Genomic DNA, 18897 nt, shown 5'->3' with positions numbered 1-18897 from the left:
TTGGGTTGAATGGACGTATGTTTGCTTGCTTACTAGACCATCAGTGGTTCTGACCCCGTTTAATGGGGATTTCAGGTGTTGTACCTGTGTGGCGATATGCGGAGCAAGGCGGTATCGAGCTCCAGAGTTTCTCTAGACAGAGTTGTATTGCTTCATTTTATTGAACCTATACTGCTTTTCTAAGCAGTGACGTTGTAATAAACATGTGGTTTTCGATAAAATGGAACACTTTGGTGGTCAATGAGTTGTTTGACCACATACCTGCAACGTGCTTGGAGTTTTCTAAAACTAACGACTCATTAATGTCTGATTCCGCTGCTAAAAGCTTTTGTAAGTTTCGCTGCAAAGAAAAAAAAAAGAAATTTATGAAAATTGTAACTTAGCTTTGTTTTGGAAATTCGGGGCGTTACAAGATGTGTCTTTTCATTTTTCAAACATTTTGATCGTTTAAAATGAACTGTTTTGACACCCTTTCATACCCTAAACGTATGAAATCTTTCAACTATAAATATGAGTGCATTCTACATTCAAAATCAATCAATTTGAATGTAATTACATTGAATTACAATTTGCTTTTCACTCATATTCATTTTCTTACTCACTTGTTATTTTTCACTTCAGTTTTTCACTCAAATTTCTTTGAGAGACAGTGAATTCGTGAGTAGAGTATTTCAATAACCTCAAAAGCCAATTGCATCTTATTTGCATTCATAAGAAGGGCTCATAGGTTGTTTTGTAAGTTGTTACTTATTTTATTTTTCTGTAAAAGGAAGGACTCCTTGGTTTAAAGGAGTTGTTTGCTTTCAGTAGGTGTGTTACTGAAAGTGGGACCGGATTTGGTCTGTGAACACCCCAAATTTTTCAAAATCTTTTAAATATTCCCTTCTTACCCCTAAATTCATTTTTTGAGCAAATGAGTCATTTTTAAATCAAATTCCAGTTCATTTCTCAAGTTTTACTGAAATGATCAAAATTCCAGTTCATTCATTTTATAGGTCTGATTTGATTTCGGATCTGGATCTATTGTCCAAGATCAAAATCTGAGTCTCGTTGTCCAAATTTTAAATTAAAATTACAGAAAATATCAAAAATAGTTTTTAAATAGCTCGGACAGTCCCTCCAACATCAGTTTGGATCCATCACATTGTATTTCTTGATTCGAGTTCTAAAACTTGAACATTTTCTCAAAACTTGGGTCCAAACCCATTCTTCTGAAGAAATTTCCCCAAAATGGCCCCAAATTCTCGGAAAAACACTTTTGTAAATATTTCTCAGAAAAATACAAAAAATTTAAAGTTTAGTCTTTGTTTTCTCGTAAAATCTTAGATTTTTATTCCAAAAAATACAAAAAAAATGAAAAATAACACAAAAAAAAACCAAAAAATTGGAAAAAGCTACGCGAAAAATGAATGACTTTAAGCTTTTCAAAGTTGGTTTTGCTAAAAACCTCGTTTTGGAAAACCATTTTATAATTTTTTTTAAGGGGACCTCCTTTTTGAAAAAAAGGAAAACTTGCAACGGCCGCAGGCTCGCTTCTCCTCTTGGCCCTCGATTTTCAACAGCCCTCTTCGCCCTTTGCCCTCAATCTTCAACCATCTTTCCCCTCTGGAGCCTTCCACACCCTCCTTAATAAGAGACCTTGATCTTCTATGGGAGGATCCATTTTTTTCCCCCTTGCTAATACCCATCGACCGAGCTTCAGGACATCGAGTTTTCTTCTAATCCATTATCTGTCTTCATCGTTCCTCCTTTCATGCGTCGTCTGCATCGCCTTTCACCCACGCATATTCCTTCTTCTCCTCTCCTTCCTCCTTCAGAACCCTGCAGAATCGAGTTAAGCATCACATTCTCTAGATTAATCTCCTTTGTCTGCAAAATCTCGCATCTACCAGCTTCTGCGTTGTCTTATGTATCCCCTTTTTATCGGTATAATTGTCTCTGCCCCTAAATGACTTGTATGATCATCATTGAGTTATTGTCCCATCCTCTGAGGCTGCTCAATAGAACTCTGCATCAGCAGTCATGCAACTAGCCCCGGTGTCTCGCATTCCAATTGGATATGCTTCTCAACCCACAGAAGTTATCTTCCGAAGAAGGAAAACCAAATGTGAGTTGTAAGCCGTAAGCCCCCCCCCCCCCCCTTGGTGTGGATCATGCTGTTCTAACAGGAGGTCAACTTGCAAATGTACATAATGATTTGGATAGTGTTGTTGATCTCCATTCTGGAACAAATAATTTATGCCTGCCAAGAGTTCAGACCATGGGTTCATCCATTTCTCATTCATTTGCTTCTGCTGTGGGTTCCCCTCTGTTAAGAAGTATGACCCCTGATCCTCAGTTGATGGCCAGGGTTCCAAGCCCATGTCTTCCGCCAGTGGAGGCAAGAGCTTATTTGGATAAAAAGGTTCTGATGAGCTCAAACTCTTTCAATATTATTCCTTCATGTATGGATGAGCAAGCAGAGGTTACAACATCCTTCTCTGGCCTAAATTTATCCAAGAATGGAGTAATTGATCAGCGAAGTAGTTTACATTCTCAGCTGCAACAGGAGCTTTCTGATCATTGTCCTTTTCTTCAAGATCTGCCAAATGGTCAGAATGAGTTTTTGCATCAGCAGTATACAGATAGATATGATGCTGAAATGCTGCATATGTCCGCTCTGTCTAAGATAGTCGATGCTTCTGGAAATTCTGAAAGATCTAATGCTCATTATCAAGATGCAAATGCTTGCTTTCCAAGATTTGATTTGAACTTATGCCCAAATCAAATGTTGCCTTCAATAATAAACAATAATCAATTTAGTGCAGGTACCAAAGATGTGCAAGATTTTAGATATGGGAAGCAAGTAGTAAATGGTCTTGAGAGGTCTGCGATGGACCAAATACATCTGCAGTACCTGCAAAGCACTGCTGAATATGCAACTCAGGCTGCTGCAAGTATGAGTGACCCTTCATTGAGAAGGAATTATGTAGATGCATATTTACTTGAGCTTCAGAAATCTTACTTTGAGACATTGCTTGCTCAGCAGAAATCACAGTATGGTATGACTTCATTTGGGAAGGCTGGAAACTTGAATCATGGGTATCATGGAAGTCCTTCTTTTGGTCGTGGCCTGCCATACCCTGGAAGTCCATTGTCTGGTTCATTGAACCCTGCAAGTCCTAACAGGCAGATTGATAGAAATCCACACTTTCTTTCTTCGATGAGGAGCTCAAATGGGCTTATGGGATCTTGGCATTGTGAAAATGATGGAAATATGGAGGGCAATTTTGGATCCTCATTATTGGAAGAGTTCAAGAGTAACAAGACCAGATGTTTTGAACTTTCAGAGATTACAAATCATGTAGTTGAATTTAGTGCAGATCAGTATGGGAGTCGATTAATTCAACAGAAACTGGAAACGGCTACTGATGAAGAGAAAAACATGGTTTTCCATGAGATCATTCCTCATGCCCGTTCTCTGATGACTGATGTTTTTTTGGAAATTATGTCATTCAGAAGTTTTTTTTTTTTTAACATGGTACTGAAAGCCAAAGGAAGAAACTTGCTGATCATCTTTTTGGGCATGTGCTGCCCCTTAGTCTATAAATGTATGGCTGTAGAGTTATCTAGAAGGCTTTAGAGGTGGTGGATGTGGAGTATCAGACTCAAATGGTTTTAGAACTAGATGGTCATGTTATGCAATGTGTTCATGATCAAAATGGCAACCATGTCATTTCTCTCCTTTTTCTTTCACAAATTTTCTCATTTCATTTGTTCGTTGGAGGCAACCCTGCCTCATTTGTTACCCATCCTGTTGTTCACTAACATATCTCAAACACACGATATCATTTACCTTTTCCACACCAATTCCCCAACACAGCAACACTTCACTGCCTACTTATACCCTTTCCCTAGCATCCCACTTGCATATTATTCACCATTGTTTTTCACTATCACTGAAACATCAGCACCACCATCTTCTACACTTTAACACTTGCCCTTCACACCTACTGTCACAATTTCACAGCATCTGCATGTTACTATATTTATGCTCTCATATGTATTCTAGATATATTCACTCAGTCCATTCTTACTATGAGCACATTATTCATTAAAGTGTTATCATATGACATTTCTCACTAATGTTAGCCTTGCATATGCATGTCTATAAGCATTTTGAACATATACATAGCTTAATATTCATTTACTCATTGGTTTAAAACATCATTCATATGCTTTGATACCCGTCTTTTGCTTAGGATGTTATATATGTATATATATAATCTATGAACACATACGTTCTTACAAGCATTTCTTCATTAATATAAGCATGATCGTAGGTACATTTGATTTTAGCATGCTATCTTCCATTTGCTTCTCATCTTTGACTTATACTAACCCTCTTTTGCAGGAATACTTGGAAAATGTTGCTTTTCTTTCTTAGTTTAAAGAATTCTGATTTCAAATCAATTCAAAAGCTGTAATAGCTAGATATCAATGAGAATTTTCTCTTTTCAACATTAGAATAGAATGTATGAGCATGTAAATCTCATAAATCATGTGTTTCAACTCATTTTTATCTTATTTCTCAAAATCCACAATGGTGAAACACAAATGGCACGTGCACCATTTTGTAAAAGGTAAATTAATCCTAAGTTGATGATTTACATCAATGGCCATAGTCAGGATGTAAACAAAACTTATGATTTTTATCTTTTATAAAATAACACTGGATCCCTTTCAAAATTCATCATATTTTCTCTAAATATTTTCCTCTTTTATCAGAGTTTAGTTTAAAATTAACTCAAAATATATATCAATGGCCATAGTCAGGATATATTGAGGGTTAATTTCATTTTAAACTCTATAAAAGCACCAAAATGTGTTTCATTCTTCATATGAATTTAAATATAGATCATTATATAATACATTCAATGACCATAGTTAGGGATGTATTATATCTTCAATCTCATTTTAATTCATTTAAAGAATGGAATAGCTTTTTAAAACCCAAATTTTAAATTCTTTAAATTCATTCATCATTCAGGATAGAACTGCATCATATTTTCAAAACTCCAAGTGATGTTAATATCTTCTTTAATCAATCTTCAATTCTTGTAAAATCCAATTCATCTTTTCATTTTCAATTCTATTTCATTTTTCAATCTCAAAGTCCAATTTAACTTTGAGATTTCAAATTCATTTTTCAAAAAAAATCCAATTCCAATCAGATTTCAAATTCATTTTATATTAAAAAATTCTAATTCAAATCAGATTTCAAAGTTTAATTTGACTTTGAAATTCCAAATTCATTTTATATTCAAAACTCCAATCAAATTGTTATCATCGAAAAAAAAAATTTCCCTCCCTTGCGAGAGAGAAACGAATTTCGCAAGTCAAACTCAACCAAAGTTTTGAAAATGGTTTTGAAAATTAACTTGCCTCCGTTTTGAAAATTTGCGGGAAAATTCCGTGGAATGAGATCCGCCTGTCGGTATGAGGTTCAACCGTTCCTGGCGCCTTTACCAGGGGTAATTGATCCAAGGACCAATTATGTGCTTTAACGCGACTCAAATAGCTAAATTATGCTCTATTTTTCCTAGAATGCACAAAGAATCAGGCTTGTGCTATGAAATTTTGAAAGTAATGCAAGTTTGAGAAAATATGATGTTTGCTTTGGAAAATTGAATTATGCTTGGGAAACTGATTGGAAAAGTACTTGAAAATTGAATTCTTGAGAAAATCATTGAATTTCATTGGAAATCAGAAATTTGCATTGGAAAGTGATTTCTCAGGAAAATTTGAACTTTAGAAAATTGATTTTGAAATTTGGAATTGCTTTTCTGAGGAAATGGATTTGAAAATTCTGAGAAAAACAGGAAGTTCATTGGAAAAGGGATTTCTGAAAGGGAAAATGAATTCTTAGGAGAACGGGAATTCTGAGAAAATGGATTTCTGAAAACTTGGGATTTTGAAATTTGAGAATTTTAAAGCATAGGAAAATCTTGATTTGAACTTGGTAAATGCTTTTAAATGTCATTTGAAAACTTAGAATTTTGAGAAAACCAGATCCTGAGAAAGACTTGAAAATTCTTAAGAAAATTGAATTTTCTGAAATTGAAATTGGAAAATGAGTTTAAAAATAATGCAATTTGAATAATATGAATGAATGAATTAATATGAATTTGAAAAAGGGAATTTCATTGAGAAATTGGGAAATCCTTTTGAAACTTTGAGAAATGCAGTGCATTTTTGAAGTTAGCCTAAGAGTGTAGGCTGAATGTGGTTAATACGAAGATTACAAATCTGAGTCTCATTCGTATTCTGACTATGGCCATAAATACGAATCCCACCGAGTTTATAAACTCCATAAGAGCTTGTGCACGTGCCATTCGTGTAAACCATAGTGAATTTGAAATAATGTGCATGAATCATACATCACATATCGAAATTTGCATAAATTAAACTATATGCAATGCAGCCCTATTCTAAGCAGAAATGTAACTCTTATTCCAAATATTACATTGATTTTTATATTGAATTGAAATGAAATAAATAAAATCTAAATCTTCTTCTTGAATGTTCCTGCAAAACTAGAAAACAAGGTTAGCACAAAAATATAGGTTTTTTTTTTAATTTATCCGAAAATATGGGAAATTATCGGATATTATTCAGATATAAACCCAAAATCATACCTTATTTGATATAAACGTGATAAATAATGAATAAATTTCTAAAAAACTTGAAAATCCAAAATTGGGGTCAAAATAACCAAAATACCCCTGATGACCTTAAAATCAAGGTTTTTTGAACGAAATTTTGTAAATTTTGGAAATTTGAAAATCAAATGAAATAAATCAAACATAATATGATGAAATATGATGATATGAATGAAAATTTATGGAATTAGAAATTGAAATTTCGAAATTTAGGTCAAAATGACCAAAATACCCCCGATAACAAGACTATGGCCTTGAAACCAGGGTTTTCTGAAATAAATTTTGCAAAATTGAAAATTATGAAATGCAAAGGAGATCGAAATTAACCCTAATATGATTCTACATGCTTATGTACATGATAAAAACCTTAAAATGGTGAAAATATCATAAAATATCAAATTTAACTTGATTTTCGCTTGATTTACGCTTCTGAATTTAAAGATAAACTAACACATGGAGTAAATGAACTTGGAATTAAACCAAATTTGGAATGGACACCTAAAATAACCCTAAAAACAGAATGGAGCTCGAAAATCTAATTTTTTTGTATTTTTAAACATAGAAATTCAAATAAAAATCCTAAATTTTATGATTTTTGCCTAAAATGTTGATTCTAAAGGAGATTTAGGATATCAAACTTCCATAAAAATTTCTCAAATTTTATGGAGTGAAATAGAACAGTCAGGCAAGGATTTTTTCTTTTTACACTTTCTGGTTTTGACCTATGGTCGGAGCCGTACCACTCCGGCAAGTCGGATCGGAATCCGGCGACTCTAGGATTTAGGGGAAACAAACAGGTTTCGGTAGAAAACATGGGAAAAATGACAGACAGATGGGAAAAATGCTGAAATTGTGGGAAAATGTCTCTGACAAATATAGAAAGATTTGATCTTTTGGCACCATTGGGATTCGAGTTATGGTTTGAAATTGGTCATACTATTATCACAGACTTAAATCTCTGAGATTTCTAGACATTAGAATCTGTTAGACAAAAAGGGAAAATCCGGGAAAAATAATTAAATAAATCCACAAATTCCCAAATTTTGGGAAATGACAGGAAATTATGTTAGGAACAACTTTTATGTTGAAAGTGTTTGCAGAAAGGCTACGGATTGGGCGAAATTGATGCATTAGGGTCTGTCTATACCCTGATGAAGGAAAATAAAGATTTTCCAAAAGTTTGGAAAATCTGATTTTTTTCAAAGATTAAAACTACTTGGAAAACCCTCAAAATTTCTATATCATCAGTAGATTCGATTATGAATCCACTGTGATTTTTTTAAAGATAATCTGAATCTCCCACAAGGGTAGTATCGGAGGTTCTTATCTGCTAAAGCACAAACTAGAGATTCAAAAAGACAGAAAACCCGATGTAGGGTTTGATCGGTTTAGATGGGTTCCAAAACCCGGATTGAATCAAATTTTCGTTAGTAATACAAAAACATGTAAACCTAGTTACTCTAAAATTTACAAAAAATTTTAAATGCAGAAATTTATATAAAATGATGCATGGACTTTGTCTAAAACTAAAATTTTACAGATTTTGAACTAAGTAAAGCATGGTTCATATATAAAATGAAATAATTAACAAAATGAATTAATCTAAATGCATCTAAACATAAGATGACATGAATCATAAAACTAAAACCTAAATCGAGGAGGATATGATCAATTTAATATTGGCTCTCCAAAATGAGAGATTCGATCCATTGAGTGGACGGATCTTTTCATTTTTTTTTAGCCTACACATAAAGTACACGTTTTGTGTTTATCTATTTTTATATACATATATTTTTTACCATTCATGGCTGTGGATGAGAGTTTTCAACAATGTGAAACCAGATTTGGTCTGGTCTCACATTGAGTTTAGATAAACCATGTAATAAATATCTAAAAAAAAATAATAAAGGCAAAAGGTAAAGCAACACTTTACCTTGAGGGAGGTTAGGATCAACTGTTGGTTGCAAGTTGAAGTTGCAGTGTTGCCAAGGTTGAAGGTAGGTGATGTAGAGATTGGTTGAAGGAGGTGTTTGCTGAAGTTGCACCAAGAAAAGTCTTCACCAAGGCTGCAACGGTGGCTGCACTGGTGAAAGGAGTTGAAGGTGATGGTGGCGCTGAAGTGGCTGGATTAGTTGAAGAAGATGAAGCAACGTTGAAGGTGGTGAAAGACTTGATGTTGTTGCCGGGCAAGGGGGAGCTGCAAGTGCTTGAAGATGGTTGGGCGTCCAAGGAGGTGGCTGGAACCATACACCTAAGGAGGGGCTGCAGCTGGTGGCCGTTGTAGGGGCTGGTAGCTGCAACCAAGGGATGAAGATGAATCTACCGTGGGAAGGTTGGTAATGGCTGGAAGTGTTTTGGTTGAAGAAAGGAATGCTGGGAGGTAACAAAGAGAGGGAGAGGGATTGATACGTGAGGGAGAGAGTTCAAGGGGCTGAATGGGAGAGCCAAGGTGAAAGGTGTGAATGTGAGAGAAAGGAAAAAAAACTGGCAGCCGTATGTGCTTCTCTTGTTATAACTTAGAGAAAAAATGAACCAAAGACCTAAGTTTCTCATTTTAATGGGTTAATGGGAGATGATGGAGCTAAAAGGCTGAGCGTGAATGAATGTAGTAGACGTGAATAGGCTGGAGCTTGGGGAAAAAGAAGGAAGGAAGGGAAGAAGGAAAGAAAGGGAAGAAAAGAAGGAAAGAGAGAAGGGAGAAAGAAAAGGAAAGAAAAGCAAGAAAAGAGAGGGAAAGGAAGAGAGGAAGGAAGGCTGGAAAATCCCATACGTGAGTGGAGGGAGAGGAAAGAAAGGAGAAAAGAAAGAAAGAAAGAAAGAAGGAAAAAAGAAAGAAGAAAGGAAGAAAAGAAAGAAAGAAAAGGAGGAAAAAAGGAAAAGGGAAAGAAAATGAGGAAAAAAATGGAAAGTGGGGCTAGAGGCTTGGGCGACCACCTTGTGGGTCCCACCTCTCTAAAATGCAAAATAAATAAATAAAAAAAATGAACAAATAAAAGAAAATTGAAAGGAATAAAAGAATATATATATATTTTTAATAAAACATAAATGTAAATGAGTGGGCCATCTCAGAGCGGGTCCAAATTCCACTTTTGAAATTCATTTTGACGATTAGAGGGGTAAAATACTCTTTTCAGAAAATTTCCACACGAAACGAGCTATTTTTGGCAGTTTTTGAAACGAGCTCGGTTTTTGAAGTTCAATACCCCATTGCGAAGCAAATCCAATGTAGAATTTAAATTTTTGATTTTGAAAGAAATCCAGATTGTTTTTCTCAAGAAAATACTTCCAAATTTATTTTCAGACGAAACGAGTTATTTTTGGCAGTTTTTGAAACGATCTCGGATTTTAAAGTTCAATACCCGTTGCGAAGCAAATCCAGTGTAGAATTTGAAAATTTGAGTTTGAAATAAATCCAGATTGTTTTTCTCGGGAAAATATTTCCAAATTTAGAATCTCGGGGGTAAAAATTTCAATTTTGGAAACCCGAGGTTTGAAATTGATTTCTGAAAACTTTTAAAACTCAATCTGGATTGAAATTTATAAAACTGGAGTTCTGGACTTCGAAAATGTGATGAAATGTTATGAAATGCTGAAAAATGATATGAAATGATGAGAAATGACATGCGAAATGCAGACCCTGAATGAAGAATTTTGGATGTTAGACCCCGATTGGCAGTTGTACCGATTCAAAAGTGTTAAAATTGATAAAATTTGCAAAATAGCTCAAGAAATGGTTTTCAGGACTCTACTGGGTCAGAGTGACATTGAAAATTGGGGTTCGAGCTGGATTGAACTGAGATGAGCTAGATTGAGCTGGGTTTTAGAGTTTCAGAACTCAAATAAACTGACCAGACACTGACTCAACTGACCTTTCCAACTGAATTTTCAAGAAAAGTTGTCATTTTTAGAGAAATGGTACAGAATGGTCACTGGAGTGAAGTGAATTACGAACTTGAGCTGACTTTGAGCTAAAAAAAGGTCAATAATACTGACATGAACTAAAATCGAAGCTCGAACACAAGCTCAATTGGCTGAACTCGGCTCAATTTCAGCTGAAAGATCTGAAATGGACTAAAATGGGCTCCTGGACACTTGGAAATGGTTTTGAACTGAAACTGGAGCGCTTGAACTTCTTGTGAGCTCAAGTTAGACTCTGGGGAGTATGACTGACTCAGAGACAATTGGTTTGGATTTGAGTGAGAAATGAGCTCATTTCTAAAGAAATGATCCCATTTTGGCAAGAATGGTCAGAAATGAAAATGGTTTGTTCATTGTGAACTCAGATGAGCTTGAGATGACTGATATTGTAACTGTCCTGAACTGACCGATGAGCTTGATTGACTCCGACTGACTGGGGTCCGGGATGACCTATGGGTAAAATGGTAATTTTCTGAAACTGACTCGGGGTTTGACTCCTACACTGACCTAACAGGGTTGGCACTGCATGAGGAGGGTTATTTGAGAATGGATGAGGAAAATTTGGGGTGTTCACACAAATTCAAAGTTCAATTTAACTTTGAGATTCTTGATTCATTTTTTAAATTCCAAAATCAAACTCCAAATTCAGGTCCAATTTGACTTTGAAATTCATTTACTCTCTAATCAATTTTTGAAATTCCAAATCCAAAGTTAGATCCAAATTACATCTTGGATTCCAGATTTCAGATCCAATTCCCATTTAGGATTCTGGATCCAGAATTCAACTCCCACTTTGGATCTCAGACTTCAGATCCAAATTCCGTCTTACGGTCCAGAATCCAACTCCACTTTTGGATCTCAGACTTCATATCCAATTTCATTTTAGGATCCAGGATTCAACTCTCACTTTGGATCTCAGACTTCAGATCCAAATTCCATCTTAGGGTCTAGAGTTCAACTCTATCTTGGATCTCAGATTTCAGATCCTAAATGTATTTTAAAATCCAAAATCCATTTTAGGATCCAGAATCCAATCTCTACCTTGGATCTCAGATTTCAGATCCTAAATCCATTTTAAGATCCAGAACCCATTTTAGGATTCAAAATCCAATTCCATCTTGGATTTCAGATCTTGGATCTAGAATTCAATTCAATTCCCAATTCTAGATTTCAAATCCAATTCCATTTTCAGATCTCATCTGGACTTCTTAAATCCATTTCTATTTTTAAATACCATTTGGATTTCTCAAATCCAAATTCCATCTTGATTTCAAACTTTAAAACTAGAATTCAATATCACTTCAAATTTCATCTCCTTCTCTTAAATCCATGTTTAAATTCAAACTCAAAGTCCATTTCTGACTTTGAAGCTTCATTTCCTTTTCACTCATCTTCCAATCATTCTTTTCAAATTCAAAGATTTATTTTCCCAACTCTGATTATTTCAAAAGACTTAGAACTCCTCTGATCTATCTCAAGTTCTAAGTTAGATTCAATCATTTATTCACTCCATTATCAAGATCATCTCAGAAAGACTTGGAAATTGTCAAAACATCTTTCAAAAGAGCATACATCCTTGCATTGCACAAGCATGATTCTTTGTGCATTTAGAGTTAGAACAAATTCTTAGATAATATTTAGGCAAAGCAAAAGGCATAAATTCGATCCTTTGTTCGATTACCCCTGGTAAAGGCGACAGGAACGGCCGAACCTCGTACCGATGAGCGAATCCCGTCTCTCCATTTTCCCGCAAACATTTTCAAAACGGAGGCGAGTTATTTGCTAAATATTTTCAAATTAAGGTCAAGTGAGACCCCGCAAAAGAGTTCATCTCTCTCTTCTTTTCTTTCTTTTCTCTTTTCTTCTCTCTTATTTTCTCTCTTTTATTTTTCTCCCTTCAAAAAGGAGGAAAATAGAAGTTAGAAAGGAAAAGAGAAGGAAGAGAGAGAAACCACAAGAGAGGAAAAATTTTGCGATGATCACAGAAATCTCAAGCTGGTTTTGGTTGGGGACTGGTTGTAGGTCGGGAAAGACCGAACCAAGATAAATTCTTGTGTTCTTTGTGTGATTGCTTTGTGAATTTATAAAATCCGTCAAAATTCCGAAGACGATATTTAAAAGCACTATTCACCCCTGAAATTCCACTAGAGGGGGGGTGAATAGTGAAATTGTATTTAGATCGATAAATTAAAAATATAATGCAATAAAGGCACAACACATAAACACAAAATTTATACTGGTTCGGTCAAAACCCTGACCTACATCCAGTCCCCAAGCAAACCACTTGAGCTTTCCACTATAACATCCGAGTCACCGGATAAATAATACAACACCCTCTTCCTCAGAGGTCTTCTTCTCTCAACAGAGAAGGGGCACACCCTCTTCCACAGAGGTCTTCTTCTCTCAACAGAGAAGGACAACACCCTCTTTCACAGAGGTCTTATTCTCTCAACAGAGAAGGGCAACACCCTCTTTCTCAGAGGTCTACTTCTTTCAACAAAGAATAAATATAGTGAATAACAGAAAGTTACAATACTTCCTATCGAACCTTCAGAATGATATGAATGCACGAATGAAGGATTCTCAGAATGTTCTGTTCTTTTCACTCAAAGGATACTCTTTGTCAAAGAGCTATTCTTGACTTTTTTTCTCTTTCTTTTCTCTTTCTTTTTCTAGGCACTCTTTCAGATATTGAATATGATTTTTTCTCGTTGTAAGCTCACATGTCCATTCGTTGTTTGAATAGTTTATTTGAGTGTGTTTATATAGCTTAAAAAGTAGTCGTTACCTTTTTGAAATCGTAGTCTTTTTGAGATGTGAAATGTCATGTCATTTAAAAAAAAAACATCTTTAGAGAAATTCGAGAAAGTCTTCTTTACATAAAAGTAAAATATAGGGTACACTAGTCGTTGTAATATTCTAGGTAATATATATATTTTATGTAAAAAGTCTATTTCTTACAATAGTACATTGAACGTTGGATTGTAGGCTGTCATGTAGTTTTGTCTTTATCCTAATTAATGATTTATGGTACATAAATACTTCTTTACTTTAAATGAGTGTAAGTACAATAAATGCTTTGAGATATTTTTTGTACATAGTCATATCAAGAGTTTTCTTTATGATGTGTTTTTCAATGTCTACAGAGGGAATGAAGACTTTAAACAAGTCGACATTCTTGAGAAGGATATTAACAAGGATTTCTTACAGGAGGTATTTAATGCTATACAAAGACAAAGATGACTTCAAGTAAGTCGATATTCTATGGGTTTGTAAAAAGGTAACTAGAGTCTTTTCAACAAGTATTATATTTGTTTTTCTTTATGTAGCCGATTTCCATGTTTTGTCTTTTTCCTATACATTTGAAATCATTTCTTTAAAAAGGTAACTAAAGTCTTTTCAACAAGTATTATATTTGTTTTTCTTTGTGTAGCCGATTTCCATGTTTTGTCTTTCTCCTACACATTTGAAATCATTTCTTTAAAAAGGTAACTAAAGTCTTTTCAACAAGTATTATATTTGTTTTTCTTTGTGTAGCTGATTTCCATGTTTTGTCTTTTTCCTACTTTTGAAATCATTACTTTTCAAGTTGTCTTGTATATGATAGAAGGTACAATTATTGCTTTTTGAAATCATGAATTATATCATGTCAAAATACCTTTTTCATAACGGTTTGTAAGAAGGTACAATTATTGGTTTTCAAAAGAAGGAGCCTTTTTTAAACTATCGTATACTTTTATGAAATAGCTTTTATGAATGAGTATGTAATATGCAATATGCATGCTTCTGAAGGTTCTATTACATATGACTCTAAAGAAGAAAAAAATCTTCAACTTGAGGTAGCCGATCTCTTTAGATGGTCTTTAGAAATGCATGGCTCAACAAGCTTTTTCTTCAAGGAGTATGATTGCACCATAGTTGTACTTGAACAGGAGGTCTCCATTTTTTGAGTGAGATATCCTTACATCAAATACTCGTTAGATATCTGGCAAAACATATCCAGTCATAATATAACATTTTTTCAAGAAGACATATTATCATATCATATGAAATCAAATAAGACAGTGTATCATATTATGTGACATCAAAACAGAGTTTCTCAACATTCTCCCCCTTTTTGATGATGACAAAAATATGCTCCCCCTGTCAAAAAGACATTATGCATAGAAATAATAATATCATAAAATTATTGAAAAAATGTTAAAGAGAGTATTTTTCTCCATAGTGGAGACAAGTTTTTCTCCCCCTTTGTCATGGACAAAAAGGAAGGGATCAGAGTAAGCAGAGTTATTACAGACAAAAAAAAAATAAAGTTATTACAGTCCAAAAAAAATAAAGTGATTAAAAAAAGTTTATTTTGAGCCGGAGGAAGGGTGAAACTTTCGGAATAATGCATCTTGGCTGAGTTGTAGTGAAGCTTGATTCTTCAGAAGGAGATCCTGGGTGTTCTGAACATTGACAAGAGCTGAGAAGATGTCAAGGTCAGAAGTTGTTGCTTGATCTGCTTCTTGAGGGCCTTCGTCGTCAGAGTTTAGGTGAGAGGACTCTTCTTCATGGAGAGAGGAGTCATCGATGATATTGTTTAAGTAGTAGACGACATCTGTTGCAAGAGGAATCTGGAAGAATTCAAGAATGAGTGTGATGAAATATCCGAAGGGAAGAGACTTAAAAGAACGAAAGTTGATCATGTTGTGGAAGATGACACTGGACCAGTTGATGGGAAAGGCAGAGAAGATGGCATAAAGAAGAAGGGAGACTTCATTTGCAATAAATCCCCTAGAGGGTGACTTGGGGACGAGATTGGAGGAAAGAATTTTGGACACCAATAGAGCATGAGGTTGGAGATTGCTCTCATGCCATGGGAAGTGAGTGGAGCGAGTGGAAAGGAGGATTTTCTGAAACACAGAGTGGTTGAGAGGAACAATGTTGGGAATCTCAATACCGTAAGAAGAAATATTCAAAATGTTGCCTAACTGAGATATGTCAAAAGAGAAAAATTTTCCATGTACCATGGAAGTGATAGAGGAGTGATCATGGTCGATAGAAAGGTTGGTGTAGAAAACTTTGATGAGGTGAGGATAGATGGGCATTTGTTTTGGAGAGGCTAGAACATGAATAAGTTCAGAAAGAGAAGTTTGTAAGTCGAATGCCGGAAAGGCTTCAAGGTGAACCAAGCTGCCTGGTAGGATTGTCAAGGATTTTATGGAGTGATACGTGTGAATGAGATCCGAAAATCTCAATTCCGAAGCTTGGAGTAAGTCGGATGTGCAAGAAAAAGCCATTGCAAGAGCTTAGGAAGAACGAGCAAGAGAGAAAAGCTTGGAAGGAGTAAGAGTTTGCAAGAGAATAGAGATATTCGTGGGGAATGAGATATGAATCAATCTAATAAATAGAAGGAGAAAAGTAATGGTGATAAGAAATGAATGACATTGGAAGTGAAGGATTTTTAGATTTTAGCTGAAAGAGGAAATGCGTGAGTTGGAAATAAAGAGGCTTGTGAATGACAAATCAAATCAGTTGTTGGAAGATAGTGTATTATATGTTAAGAAGGACATAGTTTTGAAATTTTTCTATATAGAGAAAGGTTTACTATGGGAGAGTTTGTCGAAGTTTGAGAAATATCATATATTGAGTATGAAGTGTCTTAATAAACTCAAGAGAGTGAATGTTTCAAGGATTTTAAAGATTTCGTGAAGATTATGTAAGAAAAGTTATAGAGGGAATAATGGCCTAATAAAACAAACAACTTTTCAAAAATTTATTTTATGTGAAGGCATTCCAAATACGTGAAGAAGGAGTTTGGAATAGGACAAACAGGAATATATGAGGAGATGCAATAATTTCTTATTTAAGAATACTATATTTTTGGTATGCGTGGAAGGAGTGTGAATAGTTATAAAGGACAATAATCACTTGATGTTAGATATGAGATGTATGACATAAAGTGGAGTTAGATGTGAAATGAAGTTTTTCTAAAGGACATGGTTTTAAAGAATCTCGATTGGAGAGAGATATAAAATATATGAGGAGGTCATGGTCACAGATGGAGAGTCACTTCGTATGAACTAGAGAGAGAGAGGGAAGAAAAGTGTAAGTTGTCAAAAAGGAGACTTTATAATATATATTTTTTTTATAAAGGGTGTGAAAAGTGAAAGGACGATAGTTGATTGTTCTTAAGCAATGATATAATAGATGATATAGTAAAAAAAAATTTACGTGAAATATAACAACTTAAAAGGTGGTAAAACAAATAGGAAGGGTAATCACTCGAATTTGATATAAAAGGTATGAAGATTTTAGTGAAGTGTATTTTTTGAGGAAAGTTCATGAAAGAGAGTATATTGCATGAATATGAAAAATAGAATAAGTGAGGAATATAATATCATGTTTGAAGATAGGCTAGCTTATCGTAAGAGAGGTTTTCACTAGAAGACAAAAAGTGATAAGAGGTGTTATGAGATGAGTGATGTGAACAATGTCATGATAACTTTTACTTAATATAATTAGTTCTTATGGATATGAGTGAAAGGTAATAGGACAAAGAGTCATTATAGATGTGTACTTGAAAGATGACAAGTTGAAAGACATACAGAATGTGTCATGATGAATGAGTTTTTATAAGTATTTAGAGTATACGTGAATATAGAGACATAGTTTGACCTTTTAAAAACATAAATATGAGAAATTGATAAAAATGAAACCGAATAAAATAAAATTTTAATAGAACTCATAAGATGTTTTAGTCTTAGTAGGTGAGATTAATTATAAGTCACTTAGTTTGCATATTCCTAAATCTCTTCGAATTCGTGTAAAGTCTTCATGTTTTAATGGTTTAGTAAATATGTCTGCTAACTGTTGATTAGTGGGTATGAATTCGAGTTTAATTATGTTGTTTAAGACTTGTTCTCTTAAGAAGTGATGTCTTATTTGAATATGCTTAGTTCGTGAGTGTAAAATAGTATTTTTAGATAGGTTTATAGCACTAGTATTATCACAAAAAATAGTTGTATTTTCAAAATTTAAACCAAAATCTTTCAAAGTTTGTTTCATCCAGATAACTTGTGTACAAGCTAGGCTAGCAGCAATGTATTCAGCTTCAGTAGTTGATAAGAATACACAGTTTTGTTTCTTACTGAACCATGAAACTAGTGAGTGCCCTAGCATGTGACATGTTCCACTTGTGCTTTTTCTGTCAGATTTACTTCCAGCAAAGTCAGCATCGCTGTATGAGATTAGATCAAATGTAGAGGATTTTGAATAAAATAATCCAAAATCAATTGTGTCTTTTAAATATCTCATTATTCTTTTTACAGCTTTAAGATGTGATTCTTTTGGATTTGACTGAAATCTAGCACACAAGCAAACACTGAACATAATATCTGGACGGCTAGCAGTTAAATACAGAAGTGATCCTATCATACCTCGGTATACCTTTGCATCAACAGACTTACCATCTTCATCTTTGTCCAAAACAGTTGTTGTGCTCATAGGAGTGGTTTTTGAAGCAGTTGAGTTCATGTTGAACCTCTTCAGAAGTTCACGAGCACATTTAGATTGATTGATGAAAACTCCATCCTTGGTTTGCATAATATGCAGTCCAAGAAAGTAGGTGAGTTCTCCCATCATACTCATTTCAAATTCTTTCTGCATGGACTTAGAAAATTCTTCACAAAGAGTGCTGTTAGTAGATCCAAAGATGATATCGTCCACATATATTTGAACAATTAGGGTATGATTATTCACTATTTTTACAAATAAAGTAGAGTCTGCTTTGCCTATAGAAAAACCAGTTTTTACTAAAAAAGTTTTAAGTCTGTCATACCAAGCACGAGGTGCTTGTTTTAAACCATATAAAGCACGTTTTAATTTGAAAACATGATCTGGATATTGTTCATTTTCAAATCCTGGAGATTGTTTTACATAAACTTCTTCATTTATAAAACCATTTAGAAAATCACTTTTAACATCCATTTGAGTTTAAAATTCATATAGCTTGCATATGCTAAAAACATCCTAATAGATTCAAGTCTAGCAACAGGAGCAAATGTTTCATCAAAATCAATACCTTCCTCCTGGTTGTATCCTTGAGCTACTAGTCTTGCTTTGTTTCTTATAACATTACCTGTTTCATCTAGCTTGTTTCTGAAGATCCATCTTGTCCCAATGATCTGATGATCCTTTGGTCTTGGTACAAGATCCCAAACATCATTTCTTTGGAATTGATTCAGTTCTTCAGTCATGGCTAGCATCCAGAACTCATCGATGATGGCTTCATCAA

General features: G+C 34.4%; 1 pseudogene; it reads left to right on the top strand.

Annotated features, from left to right (window-relative positions):
* Positions 1 to 2260: 2260 nt before the first annotated feature.
* Positions 2261 to 18897, top strand: part of LOC149849212 (pumilio homolog 1-like) — a 56059-nt pseudogene continuing 39422 nt past the window's right edge.

Source organism: Nuphar pumila, chromosome 1, assembly GCF_984573655.1.
Source record: "Nuphar pumila chromosome 1, dmNupPumi1.hap1.1, whole genome shotgun sequence".
In the NCBI taxonomy this organism is placed as follows: domain Eukaryota; kingdom Viridiplantae; phylum Streptophyta; class Magnoliopsida; order Nymphaeales; family Nymphaeaceae; genus Nuphar; species Nuphar pumila.
This window is presented reverse-complemented; position numbering and strand designations above follow the sequence as displayed.